This window comes from Stenella coeruleoalba, assembly GCF_951394435.1.
Source record: "Stenella coeruleoalba genome assembly, chromosome: 11".
In the NCBI taxonomy this organism is placed as follows: Eukaryota; Metazoa; Chordata; class Mammalia; order Artiodactyla; family Delphinidae; genus Stenella; species Stenella coeruleoalba.
The window spans coordinates 28,484,283-28,505,077 of NC_137157.1; the positions used below are offsets into that span (position 1 = coordinate 28,484,283).

At 39.3% G+C, this 20,795-nt stretch overlaps 1 long non-coding RNA gene across 2 annotated transcripts in view; it reads left to right on the plus strand.

Moving 5' to 3' along the window:
* LOC307193797 overlaps positions 1 to 18,201 on the plus strand; it is a 122,620-nt gene extending 104,419 nt beyond the window's left edge. The window contains exon 4 of one of the 2 annotated variants that reach the window (XR_013830415.1): positions 12,605 to 18,201. This is a non-coding gene — a long non-coding RNA (uncharacterized lncRNA). Of the gene's footprint in view, positions 1 to 7,910; positions 8,496 to 12,604 lie in introns of those variants that run through there. The other variant, XR_013830416.1, reaches the window with a different exon arrangement.
* Positions 18,202 to 20,795: the final 2,594 nt, after the last annotated feature.

The window sequence follows — 20,795 nt, forward strand, 5'->3', positions numbered from 1 at the left end:
AAAATAGATTTTTTGGGCCGAAGGCTAATACTTACCATCACCAGATGACTTCCTTGGAAGTCATCAGCTGTCAGGTGACTATAGCTGCTGTTCGTAAGCATCAACCAGTCACTCCCCAGGGTTCAATAGTTCATCACTGACAAATGTCTACAGTTAGATCTGCTTTTCAAACTTGTCAGGGAAATCTTAAAAGCATCGCCTTATTAATTTTCTTGTTATTTCTCATTGTGGCAATTAAGTATTACAAGAGCTCAAAGCAGTATATCCAGAAAAGAAAAAAAAGGCCCATTTATTAACCTAAGCATGGAATGGAAATTCTCCAAGTTGATTATGTCTTGCTTCACGACTCACGTATACCAGAGATTTGGGCTCAGTCCTGACTCCAAAGCTCACACGGAACTTCCCAATTTTCAGCTATTCCTTCTAGAATAACACAGGGAAAAAGGAAACCAAGAGATAAAGTCTTCACCTCTTTAAGGTTCTGTATCCTTCCATCCATATCTTTCACATTCTTTTCTGCATCAGCCCCACCACCTGTCTTTGTAATGGACTTTTACTCTTCCTATCTGGGTCTGATATTCCACTCAGGTGAACAACCTTCCTATTACCCTCCTGGCTATTGTCTCCCTTCAGAGAAGAAAACATTGATGGTAGGACAGCAGCTTCCATAGGTCTAGTATTTTAGCGAACTTTGCATTCGCTTTGCCTCAGTGTCATCTTCTGCAAAATGAGCCAGTGGATTCTCCAAGTCCTAACCTTGAAGATGGGAGGAATTAGTGCCTGGAGTGCTGCAGCCTGAATGCCTGATTTTTTTTTTTTAGAATTAGGATTTTTACTGTTCTCTCTCTATTTTCTTTTTTTTTTTTAACATCTTTATTGGAGTATAATTGCTTTACAATGGTGTGTTACTTTCTGCTTTATAACAAAGTGAATCAGTTATACATATACGTATGTTCCCATATCTCTTCCCTCTTGCATCTCCCTCCCTCCCACCCTCCCTATCCCACCCCTCTAGGTGGTCACAAACCACCTAGCTGATCTTCCTGTGCTATGCAGCTGCTTCCCACTAGCCATCTATTTTACATTTGGTAGTGTATATATGTCCATGCCACTCTCTCACTTTGTCACAGCTTACCCTTCCCCCTCCCCATGTCCTCAAGTCCATTCTCTAGTAGGTGTCTTTATTCCCATCTTACCCCTAGGTTCTTCATGACCTTTTTTTTTTTTCCTTAGATTCCATGTATATGTGTTAGCATATGGTATTTGTTTTTCTCTTTCTGACTTACTTCACTCTGTATGACAGACTCTAGGTCCATCCTAGATATATATATATATATATATCTGATCTATGTATATACATGCTAAGTACCATGATGATAGGTCTTCTATATCCAAAAATATGTTATCTTTTTCCCTTTCAAAAAAAACTCTAACAAACAAATTTGGTGATCCTTTTCAGATGAGGAAACTAAGACTCAACGATAATTAATAACTTGCATTGGGTAAGTAGAGGAGCTGGTTTTCAATTCAGATCTGTCTGATTTCTAAATCCATCTTTTGAACAACTATAATACCCTATTTTGTACATTATATGTATCTGAAAATAAGCACAACAATCTAAAGTATGAAAACTAAATAGATATTAGTTTATTTTCAGAGATTAAAATACATATTATGATATTCCTAAATAAATCTCTGCTGTTAGAATAACCTTTGGTGACTTACTTTTCTTAAACAGTTGAATGAACAGTTGACCTGATTTAGTACAATAACTATCTGATGCTATTTTATTATAATGATTTTATCTCTATTTCAATCATATTGGGTTTATAAAGTTTACAATTCATAATATTATTATTTATTCACTTTCATTCATTTAATAAAATAAGAGGGAGAGGATGTGATAAAACAAACTCAGCTATACAGACATAAATAAGCGTTTCCAAACCTAAGCTGTTGGTGAGTGAAAAAGTACCCCCCATTAGAGAATTAAAAAGTGTTTTTTTTATCAGTTGATGTACCTACTTGCAAAAGGGGTGTTACTATATAGTAAATGAAAGTATGATGACATTTTTTTTTGAGAGATTAACTTGTGAAAGTTAAGGATTATCTGCTTTGCATAATATCCCTTTTATTTGTCCTGTTTCCCATCACAAATGATCTTTCAGGCTTTGGAATTTAGTTTGGCCAGCCTATGGTTCATTACAAACGTCTGCTAAGAAAGGTTAAAACCAGATAATGAACAGAAGCAAAATGTCGAATATTTCATAAGGGCTCCTTGATACCTTCCACATCATGGGTATATTTTTATAAGCTGTGTTTCATGTGCCATTTTGTGAGAAAACCAATGCTAGCCTCATAAGCATCTACCAATGTAAATGAGACGACCATGTTTGGAAATTTATGGCTTAACACAATATAGTCTCTAATATTTAGCTCCAACTCTAGAAGGCAATATTATCTCTTTATCCTATGAAATTAGTATGGCTGACCAAACTAAGTCTGAAAAAATTAGATGAGGTTGAAAGGAGTCAGGCTGTGGTGGGCAGATCACTTTAATACAAGTCTAAAATAGAATCAAGAACATTGGAGCTGTTCTACTTCTGAACACGGAGACATTTTGCCAAGACGTGTGTCATCATCACTACAATGAGTGCATTAGATACTGGGAAAAGCCTTGGAAAGTCCCACAGTGAGGTGGCTGCCAAGGGAGGTGCTTCTCTGCGACCCTTACCCCAGGTAACCAGGGTACTATCAAATTTAGCTCAGAAATGATTCAAAGAAGTATGAACAGAGGACATATTCTAAACTAGGGGAAAAAAAGCATAAGTTTCTCTACAGTCTTGGTTTATTTCCAATAAGTCTTGACCTCTTTTTCCATCCTCTCCTCCCCTCCAGAGCTAAAATAGTTCAATTCAAAATAGCTCACTATGAGTACTTAGATTGATCCAATAATCTGATGATTATTTGAGCCTGGTCAATTAAGTGGATAAAGTTCAAAAACACGGAATCGAGTTAAACAGTAATGGTAAATTTATATCCACAACATTTTGTAAGCTCAGAGAAACAACTGGATCAAAATGATTAGTTGATTTAAATTTTAAGTGGATTTTAATATTACAGATGTTCTTTGTAATCCTCTGCAAGTTTATTTGAATGGTACAAAGTAAGTAGATGAGAGTTTTTGAAAGAAGAGAGTGCTTAAGTGATACCAAATGATTAAGTGTGTTGAGTTACCGTTTGGCATGTGGCACACGCTTCAGAGCTTTCTGGGGGAAATAAGCCTGGCCCACATTTGGTGGACTTCTGCAGAACTTATATGCATCTCCTTTGTGCTGAAAAGTAACAGACATCTATTGGAAAAAATGAAAAAAGACATATCCTCTTCGGTATGTCATTTAAAGAGAAAATTATTGCGATTGTAAGGCAACAGGATGTGGGTGTTTGACTCACAGTGCAAGTGGGCCACATGATATGATGCTGACGTCAGAAGCTGCAGGGACATTTCCTTGGGTTTCACACCAGTAGCAGCTGAGCCCACTCCTTTGAGTAGCACCACACACAGCATCAAGCAAGTCTTTTGTGGCTCCGTGTCTCTCTCAGGGCCCTGCTGTCCACAGTGTCTTAGGGGAAAGCTGACATTACCCAACACCCCTCCCTCCCTCTGTGACCTGCCTTTTCCTCTAACCATTTTCACAGCTGTCATGCTCCAAGCTGCCCAGGAAGAGCAGCAGATGGTTGGGAGAGCTGTGCTCACCATCCAGCTACCTGAGAGATAAGAGCAGCCTTTTCTCCCTTTCTTGTTCCAACCTGCGTTATAATAATGGAAAGATGTTGTTTCATAAAATACACATGAGGCTGGATGGCATATGTGTGCTCTCCTCCATCCTGTGGACCCTAATCTCGTTCTCCATGAGAATCCCGCAGACCAGATTCAGTTCTTTATGTGACACAGGTCATGTTCTGCCTCTTGTAATTACTGTTTGTGTGCACATCTTATTCCTCCTCTTTGAAACAGGGAACAAGACCCACTAATCTTTGATTGTCTATGGCAGCTGTAAGAGGCCCTGAAAATTAGTATTTGTTAAACTGAATAAACTTCAGAAGCATTTGAATGGAAAACAATAGGTGCATTAACCCATCAACAATTTACTGAACGGCTACTATGTTCTAAGTACTGTCCTAGTTGTAAGCGTCATGAATGTGAATAATGTAAGTTCTTGCTCTCAACTAAGTCATATACTGGGGGGGGGGGGGGTAGAGGGAGGGGGAGGGGGAGGGGGAGAGATCACAGGGTGCAGTGGAGTACAGAACAGAAAGGAAAGAAATCTGCCTGGGACAATCGGTCAAGGCTTCCAGGAGAGGATGAGTTGATCTGGGTCCTAAAGGATGGGTGATATTCAATAAGCAGAAAGAGGAAAAGGGCATTCCAGGCAAAGTGAGCATTCCTTGCAAAACCACAGTCATGGAAGTAATGTTTTAATTAGGAAACTAAGGAAAGTTCAGAGTGACTGAAGCATTGAGAGGAACAGGGAAGGAAGGGAGAGAGGCAGGGGGATTTATTTTCTATTGCTGCATCACAAATGACCGCAAACTTAGTGACTTAAAACAACACATATTTATTATCTCAAGGTTTCTGTGGGTTAACTGAGTCCTCTGCCCAGGGTCTTACCAGGCTAAAATTGCAGAGTTGCCTGGGTCTATGGTCTCTTCTGAGGCTCAGGGGCTTTTTCCAAGCTCACAGAGTTGTTGGCAGAATATAGTTCTTTGAGGCTGTGTGATCCAGAAACTTTTTTTTGCTAGCTGTTCACTGGACATTGCTCTAAACTCCTGGGGGTCACCTTCAGGTCCTTGCCACATGGCTGCTCCGTAGGCTCTGTCACAACATCCTTTATTTTTGACGTCAACAAGAGAGCATCCTCCTGACGCTTTCCTTCTCTTAAAGCACTCACCTGTTTAGGTCTGGCCCACCCAGGCTATTCTCCCTTTAGCTGTATTAGTAACTACAGATACACTATAATATTCAATGGCCCTGCCCACACTCAAAGGGAGGGTATTATAGCAGGGTATATGTGAAGGGGGTTGAAATATTGCTGCTGTCTTAGAATTCTTCCTACCACAGAAGAAGCAGGGTGAATGGTGAAGAAAAACAATGGGGTCCAAAACTTGAATTTTCTCTAGACCCTGCCACTTATTATCCATCCAGTGTTGGGTCCTTTCACAGATATAAATTCTTTTGCCTATAAAATGGGATAATAACCTTCATAGAGATGGTCTAAGTAGTAAATACACAATATATCGTTAAGAACTCTATGCAGTGCTTTGGGTATGTATGTTTGGCATAAAGGATCTTGTGAACCATGTTGAGGCACTCACACAATTCCCTAGGGCAGGGAGTGGAAAACTCATCAAAGTCTCCCGGAAGGGAAAAAACATGATGAGGTTGACTTTTTTTTTTGCACTGGGCCCTGAGGTTCAGCAATCTGGCCTCAAACCAACCACTCATTTGTATTTTAGTTCTAACAGATATTAAGAATTTGTAAATCATTTTTTAGGAGTTTTTTATTATACAAAATGTCAAACACATTCAAAGTAAATAGAATAGTATAACGTTTACCCACGTAATTATTATCAAGCTTCAATAGCATTAACATTCTGCCATGCTTGTTTCATCTATACTTTTTCCTCCTTCCAATTTTCCCCAACTTTATTATTATTTCTTTATATAGTTTTTTTAAGGTTAGGTTTACATGTATTAAAATGTGCTAATCTTAACTATATAATTTTGACCAATTGATACACCCATATACCCCACACCCCTATCAAGATATAAAATATTTTTGTAGCTTAGAAAGTTCCCCCATACCTCTTCCAGTCAACCCCTCTCACCTTGTTCAGACAGCCACAGCTCCCTATTCTTAATTAAATATTCTTAAAACAATAATTTAGTTTTATCAATTTTAGAACATCATGCAAATGGAATCATACAGCATGTACTCTTTTGTGCCTTTTTTTTTTCCTAGCATAATATCTGTGAGTGCATTCGTGTCACTGAGTGTATTAGTAGTTTATTTCTTTGTATTGTTGAGTAGTGTTCTGTTAAAAGAATATACCACAGTTTGTTTTTTCATTCTTCACATACCTGGGCTGTTTCCAGTTTGGGGCTATTGCCAATAGAGCTGCCATGTATTATACATCCTTATAGTGTCCATCTTTATGTGGACATATATTTTTACTTTTCTTGGGTATGCATATAGAAGTGGGATCATCGAGTCAAAGGGCAAGTGTATGTTTAAATTTATTAGAAACTGCCAAACGTCTTCTAAAGTGTTTAGAGCATTTTTAGACTCTCACCAACAATGTATGAGTTACAGTTCCACTATATCCTATCCACTTGGTGTTGCCAGTATTAATTTCAGCCATTCTGATGGGTGTGTACTAGTGTCTCACTATGGTTTCATTTGTATTTCCCTAGTGACTAATGATATCGGGTAATCACATTTAGATGTGAAATAACGTTGCTTAAGAGCATTGGCTGAACCAACACTGGTTAAAATCCTTGCTCTGCTCTTGCCTGGCAAGATTCTTTATTTTATTTTATTTTATTTTTTTAATTGAATTATTGTTGATTTATAATGTTGTGTTAGTTTCTGGTGTACAGCAAAGTGATTCAGTTATATTATATATATTTTCATACTCTTTTCCATTATAGGTTATTAAAGATATTAAATATAGTTCCCTGTGCTATATAGTCAGACCTTGTTGTTTACCTATTTTATATATAGTAGTTTGTATCTATTAATCCCAAACTCCTGGTTTATCTCTCCCCACCCCATTCCCCTTTGGTAATTACAAGTTTGTTATCTATGTCTGTGAGTCTGTTTCTGTTTTGTAACTAAATTCATTTGTATCATATTTCAGATTCCACATATAAGTGATATCATATAATATTTGTCTTTGTCTGATTTGCTTCACTTAGTATGATAATCTCTAGGTCCATCCATATTGCTGCAAATGGCATTATTTCATTCTTTTTTATGGCTGAGTAGTATTCCGTGGTACATATATACCACATCTTATTTATCCATTCATCTGTCGATGGACATTTAAGTTGCTTCCATGTCTTGGCTATTGTAAATAGTGCTGCTATGAACGTTGGGGTGCATGTATCTTTTCAGATTAGTGCCTGGCAAGATTCCTGACTTATTTGCAAAAGAAATAAAATTATGGTATCTTCTTCATGGAGTTGTTGTAAAGATTAAGTGAGATAATACCTATAAAGTTCTTAGCAAAGTACTTGGCCCAATAAAGAGTAGCGTAACTATTCATTAAGACTATTTAATGAACTCTGCTTATTGACATACCACTACTCGCATAGGTGATATTATTATTATTTTTAAATGGAGGGAATTAAAGGAGGGAATCTCTTGTACACACAAAGGCTGAAATCCCAAACACTACATTTTCACCTCAACAGATGGCATAACCAAGCCTCTCTCCACACCAGAACATCCTCGACTGAGCGGACTTGGCTACAAGTCTTAGCCCATTTCCCCCATGATGAACAGACATGGATTCCAAGGTTGCTGCTTCCTTTATATCTTTTCCCTAATGTTGCTCTGCAGAAACACACACTGCCTGGGCCATCCATTTCTCTCTTTTCTCTTCTCCACCTCCATTTCCCTCTTTTCATTATTTTCAATATATACCATTTAAAAGATTTTTAAAATTGAGGGAAAGGAAGCAAATGTGATTCTTGGTAGTATCTATTTTGGAGGTGGGAGTGAGAGAGGTATAACCTTTTGGAAAGAAAAGGAAAGATGAGTTCTCTCTTTGCAAATGTCTATTTGGTTAAATTCACTAGGTATTCTGGTAGTGGTAACATACTTCTTCCTGCTTCTACTCCCCAGCAGGGTGTGGGATGTATCAGAACACCCAGGATCTTGGCAGAGGGTGTGAATAGTTTAAAAAATCTCCCAGATGATTCTGATGTCTTCCTGAGACCCACTCGTTAGAACTGGAAGAGAAAAGGGTGAAAGACAAAGCTGGAAGCTGTCCAGAAATGTAAAAAGTGGCTGAAACAAGGATTGAAGGCAAGTGGCCAGCAGAACAGGAGCAAAGCCAGGCATAGGTGGCTTCTGGGCAGTCAAAGGGAAGGGGAGTGTCCGCATTATGAAATGCTTCAGAGAAGTGAAATGGGATGAGGAACAAAAACAGGTCACTGGAGCTGGAAGTTAAGAGGTCACAGGTGATGCTTCTGAAAGGCCCATTTATGTGTATTGTTGGGGGCGAGTGGAGAGGATAGAAGCCAAATTTTATTGGCTTAAAGAGTAAGTGGGAAATAAGTAAATTCACATTTCTCCTTTAAGAAATGGTTGAAAACATGGAGGAGAGAAGAGAAAAAAGGGGGGAAAATGACAGCTTATATAACTGTGGGCAAGTTATTTCTCTGGGCCTCAATTTCTTCCTCTATAAAATGGGGGTAATAATAGTACATATCGCACAGGATTTTGTGAGAATTAAATTAACAGATAGCATATGCTTAAAACAATTTTGGGAACGTAGAAATACTCAAAGAAATGTCAACTCTCATTATATTATTGAAGGAGAAATAGAGTAAGTCTTTTCTTCTTATCGCAGTCTCAGGGATGATTCAGCCTGCCCTTTTCCATTGCTACTACCTGCTGCTCCATTTAGGCGCCTCCCCCAGATGTCAGGCACACTACGCCCCTCATTCAAGTTCCAATTGTTCCTCAGCTCGGCAGAGCCACAGTAAAGTTCTTTAATCTTTGAAAGGATTTTTTTTTCTGCCTTCAAGTAGGTACAAGACTAGGATAACAAAAAATACAACCAGTGGGGAAGGTACAAGAAATTTGAAAAGAAATGGTATTGGTTCTCATTGATCTTCATTTCAAAATAAATTGGAAACAGCCCTCAGCATTTCAAGTTTTCCTCTTTTCCTCCCTCGTCATCCCTCCTCTCCCCAACTCTCTTTCTTCTTCTTGTTTTACAAGGTTTCTCAATAACTATACTTTATTACTATTTTTTAATCTTGGGGCTTTGCTTCTTCAGCACTCCCTGCCCTTTTGAAACACTGACTCCAGCATCTAGCTTACCTTATATTTGATGTGGGGTACTGGGGGGTGAGAGAAGAACAAATAAACACAGGTGTTATAACGGAGGAAAACAGTGTGGTATTATGAAAGGGACATTGGTTTTCATATCAGAAGGGCTTAAACCCCAGGTACAACACTTACTAGTTGAGAACATGATTTTCTCTCTGCTTTTGTTTTTTCATTATTAAATGTTACTAAAATGGGACTAATAACATGACCCATCTAATGGGGTTTAATGAGAAATAAATGAAATCACATGAAAGAGCCCCTGGTAGTGTGAGACCCGTATATACACATGGGCCACTTTCCTCCCCAGCACTAAGTAAGTGTAATTTATATATTAGGGAATAACTTGGCTGCATCCACCCCCAAGTGGCCCCTGCCTCATGAAGGAGAAGTAAAGTTTTAGTTTTTTTCCTGACAGGAGTCATTGAAGGGGAATAAATCTATTTCAAATAATGGTGAATAGAACCTTTAAGACTGCTATAACATCCTGTAGTAAAGTGTCCATTTTATAAATGAAAATAGAGTTTGCCAATGCTGAAACGTAAATGAGACATAAGAAAGCACATACTCACCTAGGAATGGAAGGTCAGGCATGGGGTGTTAAATCCTAAATGGTAGTCCTCTTGGGTTCATATATTGTGAATTCTATATATTCTATAGCTGGAATGGGAATTTTTCTGTATTTCTTAGAGGGCCATAACATGAGCTAGTTAACTGCTTTGATTTTGTTTCACCTTGAGTGTACAAAAGCCGTAATGTATAAACAGTGTTTTTGCTATACCAATATTGTTGCCTCAGCACCCTTGCTCTGACACCCGCTGCTGGCTCACCTCGGAGGCGGGGCATCCCGCCCCCATTTGGAAACAGGAGAAAGATGAGCTTCCACAATAGAGCTAAGAGGATTTACCTCCTACACCTGCTGCAGTTGTTCCTCTAACCACGACATGAGTCTGCCTGAAGAACTGCTTGCTTACCGTGCCTTTCTAACAATGGGGTTTTCAAAATGGAGAGTGGCAGGATTGGACATGAAGATTGACATCAGTCCCCTCAGGCCTTTGTAGCCACTAATTCTAAAAAGTCATGGTCATATCCATTGAGGACAAACACCTGTGCCAGCCTTCATCAGGAAAGCTTTTGTTCTAAAGGCACATACCTGCCCCTAGCTGGTCATGCCTTCCTACTCAAGGGCATATCTATAGGATTCATTAATTAAAACCAATTACTTAATACCTATTTTGGTCATTGTGTCTGCTTGTTTTTTATATTTTCATGGACTTTTAAGACAAGGGAAAAGCATATAAACATTCTTGCTTCTGGATTCTATGATGTGGAAACAAGAAATGTCAGCTTGATCCACTCAGGGCAGTTTTCCCGTATCTCCTGAGTCACTTCTTTTCAGTGAAGTAAAAATCATATCGTAAACCATTCTGCCCACAGTAAACTCAGAATCCTTACAAGCTAGAGGTAGGTTTCAGTAAGAAATTGATTAGGCTTGAGCCTAGGTGATCAAAGGCAGATAGTTCCTATAGAGATGAATTTTCACCATGAAGGAATCCTCAGCTCAGGATGGTAGCACTGAGCAATTCCACTGGTTATTTGAAAATGGGTGTGTACATATACTAAATTAGGTAACTTATAGCCGTGTGAGAATTTGCATTTAAAAATTAAAAGATTTCCCTGTGAGATGGCAATTTCAGGTGTCAACTTGACTGAGCTAAAGAATGCTGAGATAGCTGGTAAAACAGTATTTCTAAGTAATCAGTTTAGCACTTAAGTTGTAGGGGATTTCTCTGCATTTTCATCCACTAACATGGGTCTCTAAACCCTGCAGTGTGTGAAACATCAGCGTTTTTGCTTTCCTTGTTACAGATATGACCACTGTTCACAAAATTCTCCTGTCGGTACAGATAAAGAATATCTTGATATTAAAAAAAAAAAACCACATTAGTTCTAGGTCTGTCTGTGAGGGTGCTTCTGGAAGATATTAGCATGGGAATCAGTAGACTGAGTAAAGAAGATCACCCTCATCACTGTGGTTTAGGCATCATCCAAAACACTGAGGGCCTCAGTAGAAGAAAAAGGAAGAGAAAGGGCAAATTTGCTCTCTACCTGTCCCAGGACATCTATCTTCTCCTGCCCTTGGAAATTTGTGCTCCTGGTTCTTGAGCCTTTGGACATGGACTGGGGCTTTCACCTTGGCCCTGGTTCTTAGGCCTCTGGGTTTGGACTGGAATCACACCACTTGCGTTCCTGGGCCTCCAGCTTGCAGAAGGCAGACTGTGGGACTTTTCATAATCACCTAAACCAATCACCAAGCCTCCACAATCACGTGAACCAATTCCTCACAATAAATCTCTTTCTATATATCTATATACTCCCGTTGGTTCTGTTTCTCTGGAGAACCTAATACATCCTATAAATGAAAGCTTTGCGCCCACTGCGCTGAGGCATCAAGGCCTGTCTTGCACAGAATCCCTGGTGCTTGAATGGTGGTCAGGAGACTGTGAACAATGAACACTGGCTCAGGATATCTGTGTAGAAGCTGCAATATTCTTACTAGATTTAAAAGTGTCCTAAATGCAATAGCCAACTTCTCCCATCCCAACAATGAAAAACTATGATATTCATCTCTACCTGTAGATGACTGCAAGAACTACAGTGGCAAATTCCCAATATGAATGATCTTAAGTAGCTTCATACCTTCTCAATTTCAAATTCTATTTAGAATTTCTCTAAGGCTCGCTAATTTTATAAATTATATATATATATGTGTGTTTATATATACATATTCATTTTTGTATAATTATATATACATGTATATATATAAAATATATATGTGTAAAATACATACATGTATAATATATGTACTAAATACAAAATATATAAATATATATAAAATGAAAGGCCTGTAAATTCTCAAATAACAAAAGAATTAAGTTCTAAAAGTAATTTATAGAAGTAAATTTTTAGGAATCAGAATAGGTTAGAGGTTAGATTCTTAATCTATTGTTAGTTTAGTACCAATACATTATGTCCTAGGGTAAGGTAATCACAATGAACTAATCACAGAAACTACCCATTTCAGTATTTTTCTTTCCCTTTATTTCTGTGCTTATGCATCCCATCTAGGCCTTAGCTGATGTCTCTCCCAGCCCCCTGGGCTCCAGGTCCAGTCCAGAACCAGCACTTACAAAGGGATCTTATGCTGTGATATTTGGGACTTTGCAAATCCAGTTAACAGAGCAAGTGGGAGGCTGGGTCTGGGCCACCACCCTTCCTTTCCCAAGTCAACAGTTTCCCCTACAGTGATAGCTCCAGGGAGAAGTGGGCAACAGTTTTCTCAGGAGCTGGGGAGGAGGAGCCTAGTCCAGACCCACTGGAGTGCTGTTAGTCCTGGTGACTCAGAGGCACTGAACTCCTTGTGTTACATGAGTAGTTTTTCAGTGAAGTTTTATGTCTTTTTTTTTTCCTTTCTTTTTTAGTATTTGGACTGTTGTTCTGCATACAGAGCAGAAAAGTACATCAAGCTGCTTTTCAGTTTCTATGGAAAGGTGCCTCCACCCTCTCTTTCAACTTGAGATCCGGACACGTCTGTCTTCAGAGGCAAGTACCAGTGGTGGAAGGGGCATATGACTTAGTTTAAATTTTCCGTCTGGCACTTACTGGCTGTGTGACCTCAGGAATGATATTTAACCTCACTACTTCTTTTCTCTCAGTCAATAATACCTGCCTCCAAGGGTTATTTTGAGTTGGTGAAGTAAAGTATTAGAAAGTGCCCAGCATGGTACTTGGCTTATAGGTTAGTCACATTTCTTTCCACATCCTAGTTTCCATTTCTTCCTGCCCCTCCTATTAATTCTGAAGATGTTGGCCAACGGGAAGAACTCATCCCCCACATCCAAGCTTTTGGGAGATGGGTCTGAGGCTGGCCATAATTGTGCAACATTGGGAGATGTTGTGGTTAGTTTCTGTGCCATGATTAGTTTATTATCTTATCCTTAGTCCTCATGGTTGGTAGGAGACTAAAAATTGATGGAGAATCTAACCACTAACTTGTGGAAGGTGGGGAGGATGGCAGAGATATGACAGGGATTCCAGTATGGACTCCAACAGACGGTAGAGCAGAGAATGCCAAGCAATGGAGCCAATGGGAGGCTGGGTCTGGGCCAGCACCCCAACCTCCCCAAGAAAACAGCTTAGTGTCAAGTGTAGCCGTAGAGAGCCGTGGCAGCAGTTTCCCCATGGGTCCATGAGCTGGTGGAGTGATGCCATTCCAGCCCTTGGATTCATGCAGAGAACAGTTAACTGGGCCCCAAGACCAAAGCAGAGTCAAGAACCTGATAGGAACAGGAACAGACTTCACCTATAGCCAGAGCCTTTCTGCCATTCCTGTTTTCCTCACTCAGTGAGTCATGAGATTGCCTACTTTCTATTTCTCAGCTTTTCCTGCTTTGTGGCTGAGATCAGCCACATGTGACATGATTCTAATTCTACCTAAGAGCATGGGGAGAGAATTCCTATGGCTGGTCTCAAGTAGCTGTTCTATATAAGAGAGGCTGGACACAGCTAAATCAGTATTTCATGTAAACAGTATGTACAGTGTTAAGATCCTGGAAAAACCTGAGTCAAACCTAAGCTTTATTGCTTTCTTGTTACGGGACCTTTGGTGAGTGTCAAACTCTCCGAATCCCATAGCATCCTATGCTTCTTCCACTGGAGCACTTAGCGCACTGCATTCTAACTGTATGGATACTTCATTTGGTTTCTCTGTTAGACTAAACACATCTTGAGAGAAATGCTGTGTCTATAGCAAATAGCACAGTCCCAGAACATGATAGGCATGGAAAATATAATTCAAATAAATGGACAGATTAGATGAGGTCAATTCCTATGCCTTTTATATTATTTTTACTTCGATAAAGTAACAATTGTGGTCTGGTATTAAATGACAATGTGGACTGCTCTTCATAGTAAGGATGTATAAAGCTGGCGCAGAGGAATCTGACACATATACTGAGTTCTTCATTGAGACAGGGGAAAAAGATGATAACAGCATGCTCTGAATTGTATAATTAGAAGTGGGAGGGATCTAGGGAATTAAGTGGAGGTCTTCAGGGATTTGTCATTCTTTAGAGAGTCTCTTCTATTTATTTATGGAAATTTCGGGGACATTCCCTTAAGGAAGGTTTGATTTTCATAATACAATCCAAGGCAAGATTGGCATTGTTTTAAATACTGAAACTATATTTTAAATACTGGAACCATATAATTTATAGCGAGGTATGATGTCATCCTAGCCAAGTACAGCTACAATTCATGATATTTCTGGAACCTTGGCATATCCAGTAAGGTGCTTCCTCCTCACCGTTTATTATATGCAATCTCAGTCTCATAAAACAAAGAGCTAAAATTTTTTCACTTTTCATAGTAGGTTACCACTTGGATTCTGATGCAATGTATTGTGTAAACTACTAAGAGGAATTGGGTGTAATTTAACTTTGCAAACTAAAATTCAGATACAGCTAGTATCCTTATAAAAATGTGCGGGAGGGAATGGTATCAAGTCCCATTTTCAGTTTATCATTATGGTCTTAAAAGCTCATCTCTTAGAGTGGATCGACAGCAAATACTAATAGAGAGAAAGGGGAAATTTGGCATGCTCGATAGGGTTGGAATTATTTCTTGTGACCCTATAAAGGAGAGCTGGGAGCTGACCAAAAATAATGGAGAGAAGGGGCGAGGAGAACCTGTCTGCAAAGCTGACAGCTCCTTTGCCTGCATGATACAATTTAAATACTTTCATTTTATGATTATGATTATTTTTTATTTTTAGCAGGCTTTGTTCAGTGCCCTAAAGCCTTATAATGGCTCCTTATTCTTGTTCAGCCAAAGGCACATGATTCTATTCTTGTCTCCCTCCTGGAGAAATTAAGGGAGCAAACACACTTTTTATCAAACAGCATGCCAGTTTTCAAAAGCACGTGCCATCCAGCAAACCTTGCTGAATAACAAAGACTTCTGTCGAACAGTTTGCACTGTCATTCTTTTGCTTCCATGCTGCACAGAATGCTCTGATTGAGGGCACGACAACTGGACACTGATGGTCACCTGAGAATGCTATTCAGTGTATGCAAATTCCCTTCCCAGTATTCTGAGTGAAGCCCGTTGGGAGGGCAGTACTGTGACAAAGCATATTTGAAAGAGGATGGTCAACCATGGATATTACCCTGCACATATGGCCACATAAGGCTTGAATATATAATGCTTTTTCCTGAAAAATAAGTTGGCAGACATATAGAATTTGCTGTTAATATTTGATGCAGGGAGGGGTTGCTAGCCAATCTGGAATGAGTGGGGAGTGATTCTGGGCACATGCTTTTGTTTTTTTTCACGGCTATTGTCCTGTCTGTAACCACTGCAGAACTGACATTCAGGAGATGTAGCGGTAGACTCAGCAGTAGCAGCCAGGGGAAGCTTGGCCCATTCTTCACTGACTGCATGGCAAACACTATTAAAGGCAGGGGAAGCCATTTGTTCATGAATATACATTTGATACATATAAATGCTTTGTGCCATGAATATTTATCTCTTTCATGGATTGCAGCTGTTGTGTATTGAAAACTATTAACAGGTTGGAAACCGTCCTTTAGAAATCTATGTCTGCCAAAAAAAACCCCAAAACAAAAAGAAATCTATGTCTGCCATTTGTGTGCAAAACCATGTCTGGAAATTTATGTTTTCCCCCTCCCTCTTTTGTGGGAAAGATAGAATACTACTGGGGCTTAAAATGAGGTTGATCCCTTAGTAGACAGAAAAGAGAATTTGGTAAAAATGGAAGACTGCTTTCGTTAGGGAGATATATATATATGTTTTCTAACTTAAATTGTTTATGTAATTTTACAACCAAGGCAGTTTTTTGTTTATCAGCTGGTATTCAGGTTTTGATGAATGTTCCATTGCTAACAGAGGTGAAAATACCAGATATTAAGTAGTGTACAATTGTGGGGGAAAAGAGTGTCACATGATTTCTACCACTAAAGATGGGATTCTTAGGCCTGTGGATACTCAGGGACTTTAAGGTGGGATGTATAGTTTTTCAGGCTCTGATGTTACACTCCCTCATGTGCTCTATAATCTAGCCACTCTTAACTCTTCTATGTTCCTCCAACAAACCAAGCTCTCTCATGCCTCAGGGCATTTGTTAATTCCATTCCCATTGTCTGAAATATTTTTCTCTCCAACAATTCTGGGCACCCCTCCACCTTCTTCTCTTAGCCTCTTTCTCTTCCAGAATCAGCTCAAACATTTGTATCTTATGATGTCTTCTATGACCTAACCACCTCTTTAGGCATCACTCTCATCCTTTGAACAGTCCTTAAATAGACCCTACCTTAAACAAAACAACATGTTACTTAAGTGCATAGACAAATGTATCACACATTAGGTATGAAGCTTTTTTAGTTATCTGGTACACTACCCAGGTATCACTAGGTTGTATCCTAGGAATGTGATCTGTGTCAATCTGTTTTGTTTAAAATGTGTTCAGGCACTTCCCTGGTGGTCCAGTGGTTAAGAATCCACCTTCTAGGACTTCCCTCGTGGTCCAGTGCTTAAGAATCCACCTTCCAGGGCTTACCTGGTGGTGCAGTGGTTAAGAATGTGCCTAAGAGTGCAGGGGACACGGGTTCGAGCCCTGGTCCAGGAAGATACCACATGCGTGGAGCTACTAAGCCCATGCATCACAACTACTGAGTCTGTGCTCTAGAGCCTGTGAGCCACAACTACTGAGCCCGTGGGCCACAAATACTGAAGCCCGCACGCCTAAAGCCCCAGCTTTGCAACAACAGAAGCCACCGCAATGAGAAGCCCGTGCACTGCAACGAAGAGCAGTGCCCACTCGCTTCAACTAGAGAAACCCTGCACACAGCAACGAAGACCCAATGCAGCCAAAAATAAATAAATTAATCAATTAAAGAAAAAAGAATCCGCAGGGGACGTGGGTTCCAATGCAGGGGACGTGGGTTTCATCCCTGGTCAGGGAACTAAGATCCCACATGCCGCGGGGCAACCAAGGCCATGCTCTGCAACTACTGAACCCAAGCACTCTAGAGCCTGTGTGCCACAACTAGAGAGAAGCCCGTGTGCCACAACCAAAGATCCCATATGCTGTAACGAAGATCCTGCGTGTCACAACTAAGACCCGACGCAGCCAAATTAATTTTAATTAATATTAAAAAATAAAATGTGTTCAATGTTAACATACTGCTTGGGAAAACTCTTTTATTAACCAGTGGTTCCTATCTCTACATGTTCTGGGCTTATACACTTCCCATTACTCAGGCTGAAAATAAAGCCCTTTTGGAGAATTCATTTGTACTAGGTTAACTAATTCCATACTACTTTGGGGCTGATGAATTAAATTAGATCTAGGCTTACTTCTTTCCTCAGCTATTTGTATTTAGCCTTAAAATTTCTTCACTCACTTCCCCAGTCAAGGTTATCACTTGTCTGGATTTCATCCAAGACCTTTGTCCTCTCTCTAACCATGGAGCTCACATTTGAATTAGGAATTTCAAGTTTGTTTGAGAAGAATTCTTAATGCCAGTCAATCAATTTTAATCTGTAAGATAAAAATAATTGTGTGCTTCTAATTAATATGAAGAGCTGCCAATAACAGTTTTTAGACACTTCTATCTCTTTATGCATATAGGTCTAGATAAAGAGGTATGAACATCGTTGTATCATAAATATATCTCTGTCTAGACTACAGATCTTTTCGTACATTTGCATGTTGTTTACATCTGTCTGTATCTATCATAAACATCATCATCACCACCAACATCATCTGTCTTAGTTCTCTCAGGCTGCTATAACAAAAATACCGTAAACTGGGTGGCTTATAAACAGCATTTATATCTCACAATTCTGGAGGCTGGGAAGTCCAAGATCATGATGCCAGCAGATTTGACATCTGATGAAGATCCAATTTTTGGTTTATAGACAACACTTTCTTGCTGTGTCCTTACATGGCAGGATAGGCAAGTGATCGCTCTGGGGCCTCTTTTATAAGGGCACTAATCCCACTCATGAAGGCAGAGCCCTCATACTCTAATTATTTCCCAAAGATCCCTCTTCCTAATATCATCACCTTAGATTTTTAACATATGAATTTTGGGGGGACACAAACATTCAATCTATAGCATAATCTCTTTCCCTATTCAGTTTATGTGTATAAACAGATCTCTTTATATATTTGAATAACTTATGACTACTTAAAATGTGCTCCAGTGGAAGGAAGATGCGCTCTTAGCATAAAGTGCAGTGTGCAGTGCTCGAGGGATACTCATTAAGTGTCTGTTGACAATGCCAGTGACGATGATAAAATTCAAATCAGTTGGTTCTGCACCTGTTAGTAATCTCAGTGAAACTTTGCATTAGATATAGGTTAAAACAGCTGGAGGATTTTCTGTGAATAGGGATGCTCTTCTTATGGATAGGAATACCCATGTAGAGGGCTTTTATCTCTCAGCTTCTCTCAGCTTGGAATGGAATAACAGAGTGAGACCAGTCCTGGTTAAAGCACAGCAGACAAGTGCGTCTGTGGTGACTGTGGGGTTGTCAGAAGCCACTATCTGCTCACACTCTTCCTTCACCTGCAAAAGTTAAACCCACAGTTTATCCTTTGGGCTAAGATATCCCTTCTATTTTCCCCCATTTGGGTATGCACAGGACATTGTGGAAACAGAGAGCAGGTTCTCTAACTCAGAGAAGGACACCTTTCAGCTAATTCTTGAGGGACGTGTAGAAGTAAGTGGAATGGACTGCAGTGTTTGGGGAAAAGCTTTCTTCCTCTTGTATCAGCCAAGATAGGCCGAATTCAAAGTCCATGAGAAAAAGTGGCATGAGATTATAAAATACCTAAAGAGAGGAACCCAGAGGAAGTGACAGCTGAGAGACAAACTTCACCCACTTTACAGTTTCCTCTTGGGCCACTCGGTGTACCCAGAGAAGCACTCTTCATCTTCATATTTCAGAGCTTTTCCCTTTGTTTCTCAAAGATTTTGTATTGTTTTCTGTATTTAATTGCTGTAACAATTTTAGATGTTTATTGATGTTAATGGTGAAGACAAGTATAAGTAGAAATTTAGTCCCTGGAGTACATATACTTCCCTTGCAGTGTATTTTCCATTACATTATTGAATACAACCAGTATAGTCTGGGGATACAGGAAAACCTACCAACTTGTTTGCCAGGTAGTAATACTATGAATAATAATGCCCATTTTATTTAAAAGTTCTATCTTATGAGATTCAAACCAATTTTTCAAACCTGAGATCAATTTCACACACACACACACACACACACACACACAAATATATGGGTGTGCTGTGAGATTTTAAGAGGAAATTTATTCAAGAGAATGCTGTTATTTTACATCACCCACAGATTACATGTTGAAATATGTCCTATTTATTTAAAATGTCTTTCCTGCATGAAATAAGCCTGTTCCTGGTAAACACGTCTCCTGCCCCACCTACTTCAGGTTCTTGTCATTTTCCATCTCCTTTTTTTTTTCCGTAGAATTTTGTGTTCTCAAAATTTAAAGAAGCCTGTGGCTTCAAATTTCTACAAGACCTCCAAAATGCTAACTGCACCCCAAATTCCTGCCTTTATTTTCTTTGCCTAAAAATAAAGAGAAAAACAAACAAAATACACACACATACACACACACCATAAACAAATTCCACAGGTTTCCACGGAAGGAAATAGCTAAAGAGGGAAAAGAGGAAAAAGTGGGGTGTGTGTTGGAATTAAGGCAGTCAATAAATAATATTCCTCTCTTCCCTGCCTGAGTTTGAAACCATCTAACAAATGGGAGTCAGGATAATCATCAAAATATCAGCTTTATTTGAGACAAAAGTCTGGATTGGAGAATGACTTACATATGTGACAAATGAACTTATTAATTCTATATACCAGAATGGGGTAGGTTTATCAATCTGTTCACAGGGCAGAGGTAGAAAAATCACTGTCTTCCTGACATGGTAAAAGTGACAGGAGTGGTATGTGCCCCTGTAAATTTTATAGCAACAAGAAGTACAGATAGCATCTTCCTGGGGGAAAACTGGCTTCTAAAGAGTTAGAGGAGGGAGCTAAGTGGAGGATTCCCTGTTCCTTCTTTCAATTACCAATCACATAAAGAAAAGTAAGAGGGGGCATGAACAAAAGACAGGACTATTTCTCCAGCAGTAGTTCCTTCATAGGGAAATCTTAAGACAGGGAATAGGAAGAACCCCTCGTTTTGACATTTAAGGACTTCTGTTAGCCCCACTGTCTGAATTTAATTAGGCCATTTCGATTTTCTTTAAGCCTTTGGCAAGCTTCATGGTCACTCTGAACTATTCTTGGTTTGCTTATGCCTTTCAAAATTATCCTTAGTAGGGTTCTGAGGGCCTGGCTCTTGGGAAAGAGTACATTTTGTTCCAAATTTGTTTTTAGCTAAACCAGAATGGAGCCAGATCTGGGTGCTTTCAAAACAGAACCTCTATATTAGTCACCAAAATTAGAAGCAATAAAACCTATCAGATCATCTGCTGCTCTTCATGCCAAGCCCAGGGAAGATGGGCTGCTTATTCTCTTGAATTTAAACTGTTTATAAGAAGAGTAACTAAA